Source organism: Bufo gargarizans, chromosome 1 (genome assembly GCF_014858855.1).
Source record: "Bufo gargarizans isolate SCDJY-AF-19 chromosome 1, ASM1485885v1, whole genome shotgun sequence".
In the NCBI taxonomy this organism is placed as follows: domain Eukaryota; kingdom Metazoa; phylum Chordata; class Amphibia; order Anura; family Bufonidae; genus Bufo; species Bufo gargarizans.
The window spans coordinates 139,970,152-139,986,616 of record NC_058080.1 but is presented as its reverse complement, the minus strand read 5'-3'; the positions used below and the strand labels follow the sequence as shown (position 1 = coordinate 139,986,616).

At 46.1% G+C, this 16,465-nt stretch overlaps 1 long non-coding RNA gene and 2 other non-coding genes across 4 annotated transcripts; all 3 read left to right on the top strand.

The window, feature by feature from the left end:
* The first annotated feature begins 1,966 nt into the window (after positions 1 to 1,966).
* On the top strand, positions 1,967 to 8,070 carry LOC122941658. Of its 2 annotated transcripts, none has more exons than XR_006390478.1 (3): positions 1,967 to 2,022; positions 4,780 to 5,135; positions 6,404 to 8,070. It is a non-coding gene; the product is annotated as an uncharacterized LOC122941658 (long non-coding RNA). The 2 variants fall into 2 exon arrangements; XR_006390477.1 differs by lacking the exon at positions 1,967 to 2,022 and adding an exon at positions 3,303 to 3,323.
* On the top strand, positions 2,260 to 2,377 carry LOC122925302. The gene has a single exon (XR_006387611.1). It is a non-coding gene; the product is annotated as a small nucleolar RNA SNORA26 (small nucleolar RNA).
* Positions 6,225 to 6,337, top strand: LOC122925301. The gene has a single exon (XR_006387610.1). It is a non-coding gene; the product is annotated as a small nucleolar RNA SNORA26 (small nucleolar RNA).
* Positions 8,071 to 16,465: the final 8,395 nt, after the last annotated feature.

Sequence of the window (16,465 nt, the reverse complement as noted above, 5' to 3'; positions counted from 1 at the left end):
GGATCTATATGCTCAAGTCTGGGTGAAAATGGAGGTATGTCCGGGTTCAGCTCTGAACCCGAACAACCCCTTTAAGGGCCTGGCACAGATTTGGGGACGGGACGGGTCTGTAAACTGGGGATATGGTCAGCAGCCTATGAACAATGAGGAGTCTGGTCTGCGGTCTGTAAATAAGGAGGGGTCTGGTCTGCAGTATGTAAATAAGGAGGGGTCTGTAAAGGCAAGGTCTAGTCGGCAGTCTGTAAATAAGGAGAGCTCTGGTCTGTAAATAAGGAGGGGTCTGGTCTACGGTCTGTATATAAGAAGCGGTTCGGTCTGTAAATACGAGGGGGTCTGGTCTGTGGTCTGTAAATAAGAAGGGGTCTTGTCTGTGGTCTGTAGAAAAGGAGGAGTCTGGTCTGTGGTCTGTAAATAAGGAGGGGTCTGGTCTGTGGTCTGTAAATAAGGAGGAGTCTGGTTTCTGGTCTGTAAATAATGAGGGGTCTGGTCTGTAAATAAGGAGGGGTCTGGTCTGTGGTCTGTAAATAAGGAGGGGTCTGGTTTGTAAACAAGGAGGAGTTTGGTTTGCAGTGTGAAAACAAGGAGAGGTCTAGTCTACAGCCTGTGAACAAGGAGGAGTCTGGTTTGTAAACTAGGGGTTTGGTCTGCAGTCTCAAAAAAAGGAGAGGCCTGGTATGCAACCTGTGAATAAGGAGAGGTCTGATCTGCAGTCTGAAAACCAGGAGGAATTTAGTTTGCAGTCTGTAAACAAGGGGGGGTTATTGTCTGAGGAATGAAAACAAAATTGAGGGGTTTATAAATGGGGGGTACTGATATGGGGTCTGTATAAAGGGGTTCTGGCTTGGGATGAATATCTAGGGGGCTCTAGCCCAGGCTTTGTATAAGACGGGAGTCTGGTCTGGTGTCTTTCTATAGGGAGTCTGGTGTGATACTTAATCGGTTAGGGGATCAGGTGTGTAAGGGTCCATTCACACGTCCGTGTGTGTTTTGCAGATCCACGGATCTGGATCCGCAAAACACGGACATCGGCGATGTGTGTTCCGCATTTTGCGGACCGCACATTGCTGGCATTCTCATAGGGTCCTAAATGCCTGAATGGGTCCGCAATTCCGTTCCGCAAAATGCGGAATGAAATTGCGGACGTGTGAATGGACCCTAATTTGTATTTTTGGGTTGTGGTAAAGGCGGTCATATATACTATTTATAATTCATCTGCCACAGGTTTAGGCTGTGCTCTATTTAAAAGTGGTCGGGCATAAGGAAAAAAATTTGCATGATGCTGTATTCACGCTGTTTTTTGTTCCCCTGTTTTGAACCTCCTTGATGTCCCTTCTCGACAGTTGAAAACTATGTGGACAGCCCCTTTAAGAATAGAAGCCAATAATGAAAGTGGACAAAGCCTTTTTCTTCAAGCGAGTTTACACCAGCTCTTCATTTTCCGTTGTTTTGTCGTACAAGTAGAAAAGAAATAACGGCAGAACAGGAGCCATCAAATGACGGTAACAAACATCGCCCTACGGACCCCACTGACTATAATGGGATTCATCAGGTTTTTGTGAAGGAGCCTGGTATTTTACCAGACAAAACAGTCCAGCAGGTTGGGCTATGTTGTCCACAATGAATGCTAATAGATGCTCAGGCACTCACCACTAGTTGTCACTCCCAGACTGAATTCACTCTTGTAGATTGACAACCACTCGAATTTTGCAAGATTGCCTGACAACCAACTGACAGCACCTTGGGGTGCAAGGCCACAGACAGACAGAAACAAACAGAAGAACCCCTACTATTTACCATTCAGGGCTACATACTACTGCTGACTACAGTTCCCACCATCCATTACAATGGAACCAGCGGTGAGGCATGCCGGGAAATGTAGTCCGTATGACGTGCGGCACAACGAGCAGCTGTCACATGATGTCCTGTAACGTCGCGTTATTTGATGACTCTCGCGAGAGTTCGTCTTCTTTATTAGCTTGTAGCCGGACCCTCCTCTTCCTCTGTGTCTCGGCTTGGTTGCTGGTGAGTGGTGGTGTGAGGAGCGGGCTTGGGTGTACAGGGTGCTGGTGAGCGGTCTGCACCGTGTGCCGGGAGTTCTATATAGGCGTTAGTAACGGCCGTTTTTATGGTGCTCTGGGTGACGGTACATCCTCGTCATACCCTGCGGTAGTGCAGCGTTTATTAGCGCTGTCTGGCGGGGGTCTTTGTCACGTGACCCAGCCTGGTATTGTCTTGCTCGCTGGCTGAACCGCCCCTTCATTGCCCACTCAGAGCTGTCGTGCCCTGCAGTGTCAACACAGGGGGGCAGAGCACGTTCTCTCTAAAACACAGTGTGGAGCTCCCCCCTCCTCCCTGTATCCTGTCGTGAGGTACAGCTTCTTCGCCGGCCGCCCTCTAGAGGGCGCTCCCGTGCATTCTGATGCAGGGCATGTTAACAATGTAGCTGTAGTATTGTCCTCCAATGTGCATGGCTGCCCCTCTTGCTGTGGGTCTGAAAAACATGGAGACTTGTGGTCACCCCTGAATTTCAATGGGTCTAAAAGCCATCAGTTATTGCTAAAGGTGGGACATGTCTTACTTTCTGTAGCATGTACCTGGAAGTGCACAGAAGCCCTTCTGTGTATCCACTCTGGCTGGGACATGTCCTGTCTCTGGCAGCAAGACACTGGTTGTGGACCCTTTAAGATGGTGTCCTCACTGTGATGCAGCGTGTACACAGCTGTCTGTGGCTTGCTGTCTGCAAAATTGTTGGTCCTGTGCATGGGTCCTAAGGTATCCTGCACCTGACCATATGTAACTTGTGGTCTGCGTTCTACAGTCAAGTATAGGACCCTGTCACACTGACTGATTTCCACATCAGTCTCTGTTCTGCAAGAATGCCCACAAAATGCAGTCCAGACCCATTGAAATCAGTAGGGCTGAGAAAAAAAAATGAAGGATCTGCATCCATACTTTGTGGATCTGTGATGTGTTTACCACAAGGATGGACTCCTAATGAGAAATGTGGTTTGTCGACTTTAAAGGGGTAATCCAACGCCTATAATGCCCACCAATGCCTGGGCACCTTAAGTTGTACTTGCACCTCTCCCTGGCAACTGTTGCTTCTAATTCCCCCCCGCTGCATGATTGTTGCACAGATCAAAACAGGTGTGGGCAGGCGGAGACAGCGAGCATTTTTAGCATCATGGGTGACTCTAGGGATGCTCATCCCTGTCAGGCTGCTGTTGGCTGCACTGATGAGGGCCCCCCACCTCCCTGTTGGATGTTTTAATGTGTGACGGGGAGATGCAGTGGTGGCCGTGCAGGGATCAGAAGTGACACAGGTAAGTAAAAGCTGAGGGGCCTGGGCATTGGGGGTTATTTTTTTTCTTTGGATATCCCCTTTAAATCCAAGCAGAACCCAGATTTTCTTATCACATGATGCCTTTTTTCTCAAATTTGTGGCAAACCCTGCTGTGACAGAACTCCTGATCCATGCTGGTGGATGGAGACTTAGTGGTGTACAGTATTGATGATTCATCCTCAGGATAGGTCATAAATATCTCATCCCTGGAGGTCTGACTCCAGGCACCCTGCAGATCAGCTGTTCGGAGAGGGAGCTGATCTTTGCTACCTCTTAAAAGAAACCTGTCACTGGGATTTTGTGAATAGAGCTGAGGACATGGGTTGCTAGATGGCCGCTAGCACATCCACAATATCCAGTCCCCATAGCTGTGTGCATTTATTGTCTAAAATTTTGATACATATGCAAATTAACCTTAGATGAGTCCTGTCCCTGAGATGAGCCCAGCACTGCCCGCATCCTCCAAATCTCCTTGCTCCCTGATGTAAGAAAGCTAGAGCATTCGTGAGAGTGCATGTGCAGTTTGTTCCCTGAGACTGATGCTAGCACAGGGAAGGGACACTGCGCATGTGCTATCTCTCGCATCGTGAGATTACGGCGCTCTAGCTTTGTGATGTCAGAGCAAGGAGGATATTCTGAGGATGCGGTGCTAGGCTCCTTCACACTAGACTCGTCTCGGCGACAGGGACTCATCTAAGGTTCATTTTCATATGTATCAAATCGTTTTTTACACAATAAAAGCACACAGAGCTATGGGGACTGGGTATTGCAGATGTGCAAGTGGCAATCTAAGTAGCCCATGTCCTCAGCTCTATACCCAAAATCCTGGTGACAGGTTCCCTTTAAAGGGGTGATCTAAGACATTAGACCTTCCAGAAGTGGCAGGCCTGCACTGCACCTGGTCCCCCCCCCCCACTGCTGGATTTGGTCTGTGGCTCCTGGCCCAGCACTTCAGCTCGCCTCTGCATCGTCGCCAACTGTCAGTGGTGGATGTGTGACCACTGCAGCCTATCGCAGTCCATAACTCTGGCTGACAGTTGTCCTGGGTGCTGCAGCGGTTTGTACTGTTCTCCCTTGCCTAATGCAGACCTGACAGGCTTCCTTTAAGGGGTATTCCCACTTTGCTATCATGGCATACTTACAAAAGTCTGAGATGTCGGTCCTTTCTCTGGTCCCCCAGCCCACCTGGTGATGCAGCTACTTGTCATAGCATATAGCTGAAGAGTGAATAGAGAAGGTGTTCTCAGCAGATGTTCTGACTTCATAGATGTGGCTACATGTATGCACGTCCATGCAGTTGGGGGACTTGCAGTCAATGTTCAGTACCCAATTGATGCCTTATTACTGTGTACACTCTCTGCTGGTTCAGCGTCTGCAGACTATACACTAAACATGCTCTTCTGTATTTCAACTTTTATTTTTTCTTTTTTTTATAGGAATTCTTTTGGAAATCCTTGCTATTCCAGTGGCTTTGAAGTGCAACGTCCACCACAACCTTTTTAAGGAAGACTGGTTTGTGTGCGCCAGTAGTCAGTGCTTCAAAATGGGGAAAATGAAAGAGTTGAATGAGTTTGAACGTGGCATGATAATTGGCACGATTCTTTCAGGCAAGAGTGTAGCGGAGGCTGCTAAGCTGCTCGGCTACTCGCGTGCAACAGTATCTCGTGTGTATCGAGAGTGGTCCAATTCCCAAACGGCTGAAGACAAAGAGCAGGCTAGTGCCCAGAAACCGGTGGTGGCTCAGTAAATGCTCCAGTGTACCCCAATCTCCACATCATGCTGAAAGACACAGGTGTGTATTGTCATTGTGTTCCAGACATGATCTGCTTTATGCAGGGCTCACACAATCCTATTTGCATCTTCATGGTGTCTGCTCCATACTGCTGTACTCTAGGATAATCTCTTCCTAATGCATCCAACATGAAGCAAGTTGGCAATTAAATCAAAACCAAATGAGTTTCCATGTTAACACATCACACATTGTAGGCAGTGTGATCCTTCAATTTGTCCCCTACTTTGTGCTAGCAGGCCTCTGGTAGGTAAGCTTAAAATGGTGACTGCAGGGATGTTGCACTTTGCATAGGTGCTGTAGAGGGTAGGCATGTGGGTCAGTGGTAATTTAATATTGCTGAGTGATATTGTACTTGCTTTCTGCACACTATATACAGCCTCCAGAGCGAAGGACAGGGTGCAGCCAAATAGATTTTTACTGATTTATCATTTAGTCCACTAAATTTGGTATGGATTCTGCTTACTCGACTTTTATGGAACAGACCCATACAGCTACAGAAGTTCACTAGTACAGCCTTGACACTGGGCCACCGATCTCAAGGATGGTTGGTGCTCACAACCAGTGAGATGTCCAAGATTTGTTAAAGGGGTTGTCCCACTAACTTATTCCCCTTTCACAGGTTTGGGCTTGGTTGTCTGATCACCGGGGACCCAAGTGGTCAGACCGATGCATGCTTCCTGGTGGTTGCAATGGGACAACCCCTGACAAAATTCAGATCATAATCATGAGATTCCCTTAATGTGCATTTTTCATTTTAGTGCCCTCACTTCCACAATGAACATAAATGTGTAGACAATATTTCAGTGAGTTGTACACATAACAGTGCAGCTATTATGACATATGAAGACTGAGAACTGCTATATACAGTGCTTTACCATCTGCTTTTATTTAAATCGGGCATGTCCAAACTGCAGCCCTCCAGCTGTTGCAAAACTACTACTCCCAGCATGCCTGGATAGCTTACAGCCATTAGGGCATGCTGGGGAGTAGTTTTGCAACAGCTGGAGGGCTGCAGTTTGGACATGCCTGATTTAAATGTAAGTAACTTTTAACTAGTGTGTTTTGTCCAAAGGTGTCCCCTTTTTAGCTTTGCCCACTTTAAGACCTATTCTTTAAGTGGCCAACACAGGGGGGTATAATAAAGCTCTCTAAAACTCAAGGTAAAAATGTTTTTACTTTGTATCCTGTCTGGAGCAACAGTTCACTGTAAACCTCACAAGTAATACAAATGTGATGTTTCCTGTGTGTAAAACTATTATTTCTTCCAGGAATCTTGAGAATAACCTACAAGCTAAAGTCCACCTTCTGTTATGGCTTACAGTCTGCAGTCTTGCTACCCATAAGGCCAGCTGTATTCAAGACCTTTTAACTCGACATACTGATGCATCATGTGAATCAGTGGACTACTCCTGTGGATGCCCTCCTTACACCTGTCTACTGGAGCCCTTGGTAAAATGTGTGGTACAGTTTTTTTATATGGTGTGCACAATTTAGTTACATCTATATTTGATTATTTTAAAGCATATGTTTCCATTCCTAGACAGTTATCAGCCTGACTTGCGGAGTTGAATCCATGTCAGGTGAGAAGTTTCTAGAGTGGGTTTGGCTCCATTATACCTTTTAATCAGTGTTATTCTTTAAGTGCTGTAATTATTAGGTGCTGTGTTTTTTGCTTTTCTTCTCTCCCACTCTAGGTAAAATGGTCCGAAAAAGAATCTGAACCATAGAGGTACCCATTCCTTCCAAGGCAGTATTTTTGGGAATGCCAACATTCCTGGAGTCTTGACTGATTTGGTGTTAATGTGTTTAGTAAGGTTCAGACGCACTTTAGGTCAGGCTTAAACTGCAATATGCAAGCTCACAAATGGTTAATTCCATTACTCCCTATGGGAAAGTCTCAATGACCCAGAGGCAGAGTTAAGAATTTCAACTAATTGCTTTTGTATAGTGTAGAATTAAAGGGGTTTTCCCGTACTTGCCTATTTTGTCAGAATGGCTGTCAACTGACCATTGCACTACAACTCTGCTCCCATTCATTGGACTGACAGCTGAGCTGCAGTACCACAGCATGGCCACCAGTTGACAGCACCTTGTGCTTGCAGCTTCAGCCATTGCATTGAATAGCTAGTCGGTGGGAGTGCCTGATGTTTGGCCCCACTAATCTGATATTGATGACCTATCCTGATAGGTTCAGTATCTAAATACTGGAAAACCTCTTTAAAGGGAATTGGCCACCTTCTTTGCCCTGAGGGCAGAATAAGGTTGTGATATAAAACTTGTATGCTGCCCTCTAAGCACATGAGTGACTGATTCCCTTAACTTTTAATTGGTATTATCTGAGAATTCTGCAGTAAGCTATAATTTCATCCAATAAGCTAAAGGTCACTTGTGATTTAACAGTAACTGCCTTATTGTGCTTGTAATGTGCGGGGCATTCTTTACCTTGGTGTCCTCTCCAGTATCCTGGTGACTGTTGGGAGTGCAGGAAGACTTGGCTATGGAAAATGGCCACATTCACTTTCCTCTAAGCAACCAAGGCAGAAAGTGTCTAAAACCCTTAAATGTGGTGTATCGCATGCACCAAAACTCTTGCAATGGTAAATCTTCCCTAATATATACTACAGTGTTAATGCTTCATATTAAAGTTGTTTTGGAGCAGAATCCATTTGATACCCTCTTGGGCAGCACAGAATTGTACCAGTTCATGCCTTGTTTCCAACCTGCATAGGCTTTAGTTTAAGTGGACTGTCCCTGTGTAGCCCAGTCTTCTGCACTTCACAACCTACTGGTAAAATTCCTACACGACCTGTGGTGTGCTTGGAGGGAAATTCTATGCACCTCTGGGACAACTCTTAATAGAAAGGTTTAGTAATTTGATATAATCATGCTAGATCAAGCATTCTTAGCTATGTGAAGTGTTTGAACCATTGTTTTGTGTTCGTGGACCAAATGCTCTTGCTTTATGTGCCATTGTACTGCTATATATTCATATTGCAACTGGCAAAAAATGTTTTTGTATCCTTTTAACTGACACTAATAAAGAACATAATAAAAAAAGGCTGTTTGCAGTTATTGATGCTTGGAGTGTTTCTGTCTCAAACTTGTGATAAGCAATTTGTCCTGTCTTTAACATTTTGACTGGTTACTGATCATACAAGACCAAAATGGGGTAAACCTTAAATGGACGGTGACCTTACATTACATCGTCAGTGTTTCCTGTCTCTGCTCCTCAAAGGGGTTCTTGGGGATTTTCATATTGATGCATTAAATGGCTGTGCTTGCTATCAGCTACGCTCCATTCGTTTCCATGGCACAGAGCTGTGCCTAGACTGTTAATGGTCCAGCGCCCCACATGCCTCCATACCGAACAGATAAAAATGTGACCGCAGTTGAAGGTCCTGTGTGACCGACACATCCGTCTAAGAATACTGTTCATATGCACTAAATATGCATATGATTTGAATGAATAAATCCTTGAAATTGCAACACTGAAAACGGTGTGCCTCAACTTTACTACATGTAGCCATGTAAATGATCATGACATCCCTGGCCTAGGAAGAGGCTTGCTTAAGTGCCATAAGATTGTCCCCCTGACAATGTTATATTGACCTATTCTGAGGAAAGGCCATCAATATGAAGATTCTGGGGAACTTCCTGTTTGGCATCCTACCATGGCAAACTGCCTTGGTTTTGACTTTTGCCGTCAATTCACTGACCATATAGAGAAGGGGATGAATGACTCAATTAGAGCACCATGTGCCATTGAGGTGAGGCTGATTACACCTGCAAGTCATGTATTCAATTGTCGGAAGGAAGCGTTCCTTCCTGGCAATTTCCTGCTTGGCAGCAGAGGAGACCACTGCTATTACATGCAGCAGTCTCCTCCAGTATGGCTAATGCCATTGCTAGTCTTAAAACTGGATCATTGTTTGCCAGCAGTAGATTGATTTAATTGCACAACACGATTTGCTGTCTATTGATTTTAAACCTGCTGAAGGATACCAATTTCCTGACTTAAATGAGCATTTGATTGTTCATTGGATAATTGGCAGTATTGCACTGCCAGATCATCTCCAAGGGGCACTCATTTGAACTCTTGGCAATAGGAATTCATCTGCATGTCTAAAGGCTTAACTGGGTTCTGCACTTTGTTTAAACTGATCTATCCTCTGTCTAGATCATCGGCTTTTGACTGGCAGGGGTATGACACCCAGGACCCCTGCTTATCAGCTTTTTGAGAAGGCAGCAGTGCTGTGGCCTTCTCACGGTTTACTGCTGGCTCAGTGACATGACTTGTATCAACTGGCCTGGGCATGGCTAAGCTCTGTTCACTTGAATGGAGCTTTGCCCTACCCAGGCAAGTTGATACTAGTTGTGATGTCACTGGGCTGGCAGTAAACTGAGAAGGCCATGGAGCTGCTCAAGCACCACTGCCCTCTAACAGCTGATTGGTGGAGGCCCCAAGTGTCGGTCCCCTGCTGATCTATCCAGAGGATAGATCATCAGTTTAAACAAAGTGCAGAATCCATTTAATGCTTTTCTGTGGACAGTTTTCTTCTAGTTCTAATATACTATTAACGTACTATCTATTAAATAAGTAGATATACTCCCTCTCAACAGAATTAAACTGACATGATTTCATATCTTTAATACCAAGCCTAAAATGGCCAACATCCTAAGGTGAATTGAGTTGTAGGTGGCAGGTGGGCCCTGAGGACTAGAGTTTAAGACTAGTTTAGGTAATATGAAGGTTATTTTGGGTCATTGGGATCTGTGATACTGTTTAGACCCATCAGCTGTGTAATTCTTAGTCAAGAGTGTAACTTAAGTTTCCAGGAAGTGGAGTCTAGCCCCCTCTCAAAGAAACCAAAGTAACACCGGTGCCATGCTTTGCCCTGCCTTATCTGCCTCCATTATCTAATGGAGCTGTTGTGAAATGAGATGGCTCTCCACTTACTGCCCCATTCTATAAAGCAGCGATGGTGGAAATGTGAGCATATTGTATCAGTGGTCATGTGAGACTTTCACTATGGATAGTCTACATATGGGTCTAAAATAAATAAAAATCTCTATAGCAGTTTTTGCTTGAATAAGGGAAAGCAAGCAAAATAGGTTACAGAATACATGTTCTTAAAGGGGGTTCGAAGATGTATACACTAATCACAAAGTTAGGGTGATTTGGCTTTCAGGTGACATGGGAAAATGTAAAGTTCATGCTAAGTGGTGATGTATCATAAAAGTAGGGTTTTTAAGTAGAAGCATTTGATGGTGGTTTCCTCATCTCGCACTATTTATTGACAAAAGCCAACTATGGGTATACCCCCACAAAAAAGACTAACTTGTCATGTGACCTTGAGAAGATTACAGTTTGACAATGTCTCATGCGGTTCACAGGTCTACTTATTGTCTGGTGTGGCATAGCATCCCACTTTTGAAGGGTGGCCATTGAGGTTCTGGGGTAAAGAGTTATGAGCCTCTACACAGTAACTCAGCTGATCCCATAGGTTTTTAGCGGGATTCAGGTCTGGAGAATGTGCAGGCCAATCCATTTGAGGTACCCTAGTCTCCAGCAGCTGTTCCCTAAGCTGGAGCATTGTTGTCCATGAAGTTGAAATTGGCATGTATTCATGCAGAGGCACAAGGCAGTTCTGTACTGACTAGACGCACTTGTGACAGCACCAAAGGCAAACAGTGGCTGATGCATAGCACTCTCCTTGATGTCTCCAATATTGTTGGTGGCCATTTCTGCTCAGCATGAATCCATCGACGGCACTGAGGCCCACTGGTCCCTCGTCTGGTGTAGATGCTCCCTGGACCCAAGACGATGATACCTGTGCAGTTTGTCTAGCATGCTGATGTAAATGGTTTTGAAGGTTCTGACGTGACACTTGGGTGCCTCTCACCTCCCTTAACCCCTTCAACGCTGGGCCTGGTTTCACCTTCCTGCCCAGGCCATTTTTTTTGCAAATCTGATGTCCCTTTATGTGGTGATAACTTTAAAACGCTTTTTACTTATACAGGCCATTCTGAGATTTTCTCGTCACATATTGTACTTCATGACCGTGGTAAAAAAATTAAATACATTTTTATTCCTAAATATCAAGTTTACCAAAAATCTTGAAACATTAGAAAATTTCAATTTTCCGTACGCCTCCCACAACGGCACTTCAGCAGGAGGGAACCCCGCCCCCAGGGACAGGAAACGACGTAGAAAGCAGAAGAATAAATGCCTTCTCCAGTCGTTTCCTGTCCCTTGGGATGAGTGGAAAGCGGGCAGGTTCTCTCCTGCCGAAGTTTCATGCGCCCAGCCTGCGGTAAGTATTCCCTGCTCGGCAGGAGGGCTGAGGCAGAGCAGCGGACGCTGGGGGCGAGATACGGCTCCCTCCGCTTGCTTTCGGCGTAAGTCCTTACTTTAGGCAGCCCCGGACGGTGCACCGTCTCAGGAGGTAGCCACTTGCAGGGCCGGAAGGCGCGCGAGATCTCTGGGCCGGGATCTCGCGAGACCTGGACATGTGACCCGGAAATTATTCAAATAGCGGCGGGAAATGAAGAAAACGCCGCTCAGTGTCTCCAGCAGAGCAGCAGTGGGATCCCTCAGCATGTCTCTGCAGCAGGAGAAGCCTTCTGATGCCCCTAAGGCCCCCAGTCCGGTAAGCCTCCTCCTCTGGAGTGATTTTATATTTCTCTTCACCTGAGGGTTTATCCTGGTGACGGTTGCCCCACTCCTTCCCCTATAATAAAAGGGAGCCCTTGCCCCTTTTTTTGTTTTTTTTTCAGAATAGAGAATCTGGAAGGAGTGGGGAATCTGCACAAGAAAAAATGTGCTATTTGCAAAAAACATCTGGCAGCACATAGTAAAAAACCTATCTGCCAAAAATGTACGGACAAAATAATGATCGAGGATTCCCCTTCTCTTGTGGAGAATTTACGATCCATTATAAGAGAGGAAGTGAGCTCAGCAGTGGAATCAAAAATGGCATCTTTTTCCCAGAAACCCTCCACCTCTAAGGTGGTTTCGGAGCCCCAGATAGAATGGGATATGGAGGACGACGATGTTAACGATTCGTCTGACTCAGGATCCTCCTCTGATGAAGAGATCAGTGGTCCGTTATGCTCAGTAGAGGACTCTGACGCCCTCTTGAAAGCGATAAGGTTAACTCTTAATATCGAAGAAACTAGACAGTCACAGTCAGTCCAGGATCAGATCTTCAAAGGGCTGGGTGATAGGAAGAGGAGAGTATTCCCGATCCATGACAGGATCCATAAGCTTATACGGGATGAATGGAAGGACCCAGAAAAAAGGGCTGGTACTTCAAAAATCTTTAAAAGAAAATATCCCTTTAGCGAGGAAGATTCGGCTCTTTGGGATAAAACTCCAAGGGTTGACGCCCCTGTTGCCCGAATTTCTAAAAGGGCAGCCTTACCCTTTGAAGACGTCGGCTTATTGAAGGACACTATGGATAAAAAATGTGAATCCGTACTTAAAAAGGCTTGGGAATCCAATACCGCCATGTTGAGACCTAGCATAGCTGCTACCTATACTGCTAGATCCCTGTCTCTCTGGCTCTCCCAGCTGGAGGAACACCTGGTCTCTGACACCCCCAGAGAGGATCTCCTGGCCTCCTTGCCGATTTTGAAACAGGCCTCTAATTTTCTGGCAGATGCTTCTGCCGACCTGGTAAAGTTATCAGCTAGGTCAGCGGCTCTTTCTAATACGGCAAGGCGATCAATTTGGTTACGCTCTTGGTCAGGTGATACTGCTTCTAAAAATAAACTCTGCAGTATCCCTTGTGAGGGAGATCGTCTTTTCGGTTCTGTCTTAGATGACATTTTGGAAAAGGCCTCTGATAGAAAAAAGGGGTTTCCACCAGAGTCCAGGTTCTTCCAACAGCGTCGTTCCTTTCGCCCCCAAAGAAAGGGTAGACAGGACCGTAGGAAGAAGGATCCCTCTAGCTCTTGGCAGTCCTCAAAAGGGAGAGGTAGAAATTTCCTCTTTAATCAGGATAAATCCACAAAACAGTCCTCCCAATGACGCCAGCAGTCCGGTGGGGGGGAGATTGAAGGAGTTTGTCCCGGCTTGGGAAAAAATCTCAAATTCAGCCTGGGTCCTAGATGTAATCCATCAGGGATACCAGCTGGAATTTTGCACTCTCCCTCCAGACAGATTTATTTTGAACAAAAGGTTAAAATCGGATCACAATCTTTTAGAGTCTCAGATTGTCCTTTTGTTAGAAAAAAGAGCAGTAGTTCCAGTTCCAGCAGACCAGGAAAGAAGGGGATTCTATTCCCCAATTTTTCTCATAAGAAAACCCAATGGCTCTTTCAGAGCAATTATCAATCTAAAAGGCCTCAACAAATACATAAGATACAAAAGGTTCAAGGTGGAGACAGTAAAATCTACAGTGAACCTTTTAACCCAGGGCTGCTCCATGGTAACGCTCGACCTGGCGGACGCATATTACCATGTTCCAATTCATCAGAAACATCAAAAATATCTTAGTTTCACCATTTTTCAGGGGGAGCGTCTTCTCCATCTCCAGTTTCAGGTGTTACCCTTTGGCCTGGCCTCTGCACCCAGAGTGTTCACAAAGATCATTGCAGAAATTTCAGCCTTTTTTCACCAGAAGGGGATAAGCTTCATACCCTATTTGGACGATTTTCTCATTACAGCAGCCTCCCCGACTCAACTGCAGCTACAGGTGAAGTTCGTCCTAGAGACCTTAACGTCGCTGGGTTGGAAACTAAATCTAGAGAAATCAAATCTATCACCCAGCCAAAAGATGATCTTTTTGGGTATTCTTCTGGATTCCACCCAAATGACCTCTTTTCTTCCAGAACAAAAAGTCCGGGACATCAGGTTAAGAATTTCTGTCTTTTCAAGCCAGACGAAAGTCACGTTCCGGAGGATTATGAAGATTCTGGGACTCATGACATCAACGATTCCTGCGGTGAGATGGGCCCAGGCTCACGGGAGACCTCTTCAGGAATTCCTACTAAAAAAGTGGAACAAAAGCGTCTTCTCCCTAGAAGGAAGAGTTACCCTACCTCCAGGGGTCAGACTCTCCTTGCAGTGGTGGCTGAACGAGAGAAACCTAGTCAAGGGGGTCCCTTGGAGACTCTTCAATCAAATTGTAGTAACAACAGACGCAAGCGGGGGAGGCTGGGGAGCCCATTGTCAGGGTCAGTTGTTGCAGGGATCCTGGGACGCAGAGACCCTTCCCCTTTCTTCAAGCGCCAAAGAACTTCTGACTGTATTTCTGGCCCTAAAATCCCTGGCTTCAATCATCCGCGGACAAAATGTAAAAGTCCTCTCCGACAACTCCACCACAGTGGTATATCTCAACAAGCAGGGGGGCACAAGAAGCAGTTCCCTTTGTCGGATAGCATCTCGGATCTTTTCTTGGGCAGAGGCAAACATTCAGTCCATAACCGCGGTCCATCTAAAGGGGGACGAGAACACGCTAGCGGACTTCCTGAGCAGGAAGAGAATTTGGCCAGGGGAATGGAGCCTCAAAAGAGCAGTGTTCCAGAACATCTGCAGCAGATGGGGAGTCCCAAGAGTAGACCTCTTCGCTTCCCAGAAGAACAAACAGGTGGACCTTTTCTATTCCCTTTCGGCGAGGGACCATCCGGTGAGAGTGGATGCCTTAGCGGGTCCATGGCCTTTGGGGCTGCTATATGCGTTCCCTCCTTTCCAGCTGATACCAAAGGTTCTGGCAAAGATAATAGAGGAACGAGCCCATGTCATCCTAGTGGCTCCATACTGGCCCAAAAGGCCCTGGTTCTCCCTCCTTCTGAACCTCTCCAAGGGGGACTTCTGGACCCTTCCTCTGTCTCCAGACCTTCTCCATCAGGGCCCAGCCTGGCATCCGGCAGTCAGCCAACTAAAATTGACAGCTTGGAATTTGAGCGTTCCATTTTAAAGTCCAAGGGCTTCTTGAATGCAGTGATTTCCACATTGCTCTCTAGCAGAAAACAAGTAACTTCCAACATCTACTGGAGAACTTGGAAAGCCTTCCTTTCTTTTGCCAAGGAATCCTGGAATCCCACTCTTCCCCCAGATATGAGGGTAATCCTGGACTTCCTTCAGAAAGGGCTGGGAAAAGGTCTTCGTGTCAGTACTATTAAAGTCCAAATTTCAGCCCTTAGTGCCTTCCTGGATATGAGACTAGCGGATTTGGATGTGGTCAAGAGTTTCATAAAGGGAGCCAGCAGACTTCACCCAGTTGTTAGGTCCACGGTTCCACCTTGGGACCTTAATTTGGTCCTTTCTGTCCTTATGGACCATCCCTTTGAACCTCTTGAGTCAATCCCCCTCAGGTTGCTATCCTTTAAGTCCGCTTTTCTCATAGCTATCACTTCAGCCAGAAGGGTGGGGGAGATCCACGCTCTATCATGCAGGCCTCCATATCTAACCATCCTTGATGATAGGATTGTACTGAGACATGAGCCCTCCTTCTTACCGAAAGTTTTTTCTAAATTCCACTGCCAACAAGAGATCTCCTTACCTTCCTTCTGCGCAGGGGCTAGGTCTTCAGGGGAAAGACGCTTTCACCATCTAGATGTACGAAGATGTATTCTGGGCTACCTGGAAGCCACCAAAGGACTACGAAAATCCGACCGTCTTCTGGTCCAGTATGCAGGCCAAAATAGGGGGCAGGCGGCTTCAAAAATTACTATAGCCCTTTGGATAAGAATGACCATTGCAATGGCCTATACAGTTAAGGGTCTTACTCCTCCAGGGGGCCTTAAGGCCCATTCAACCAGAGCAATCTCCACCTCCTGGGCAGAATCTGCCTCCGCCTCCTTGTCACAGATCTGCCAGGCCGCTACGTGGGCTATTCCTTCCACCTTTTTTAACCATTATAGGTTGGACGTTCAGTCCAACTCGGATTTGTCGTTTGGACGTAAAGTCCTGTCGGCGGGAGTCCGCCCCTAATGGATTCCTTTGTTATTCCTCCTGCTGAAGTGCCGTTGTGGGAGGCGTACGGAAAAGATGATAATTACTCTTACCGGTAATTGGATTTTCCGTATAGCCTCCACAACGGCACTGGGTTTTTTCCCACCCATAAATTTCTTGCATATTTTGTCTGTTATAACTTGATTTATATCTCCCTACAAATAAAAGGTTACTTCTTCAGCATCATCCTGGTTCCTTTGGTATTTACTGGAGAAGGTAATGGGGAGGAGGCATTTATTCTTCTGCTTTCTACGTCGTTTCCTGTCCCTGGGGGCGGGGTTCCCTCCTGCTGAAGTGCCGTTGTGGAGGCTATACGGAAAATCCAATTACCGGTAAGAGTAATTATCATCTTTCTCTACTTTTATAATAG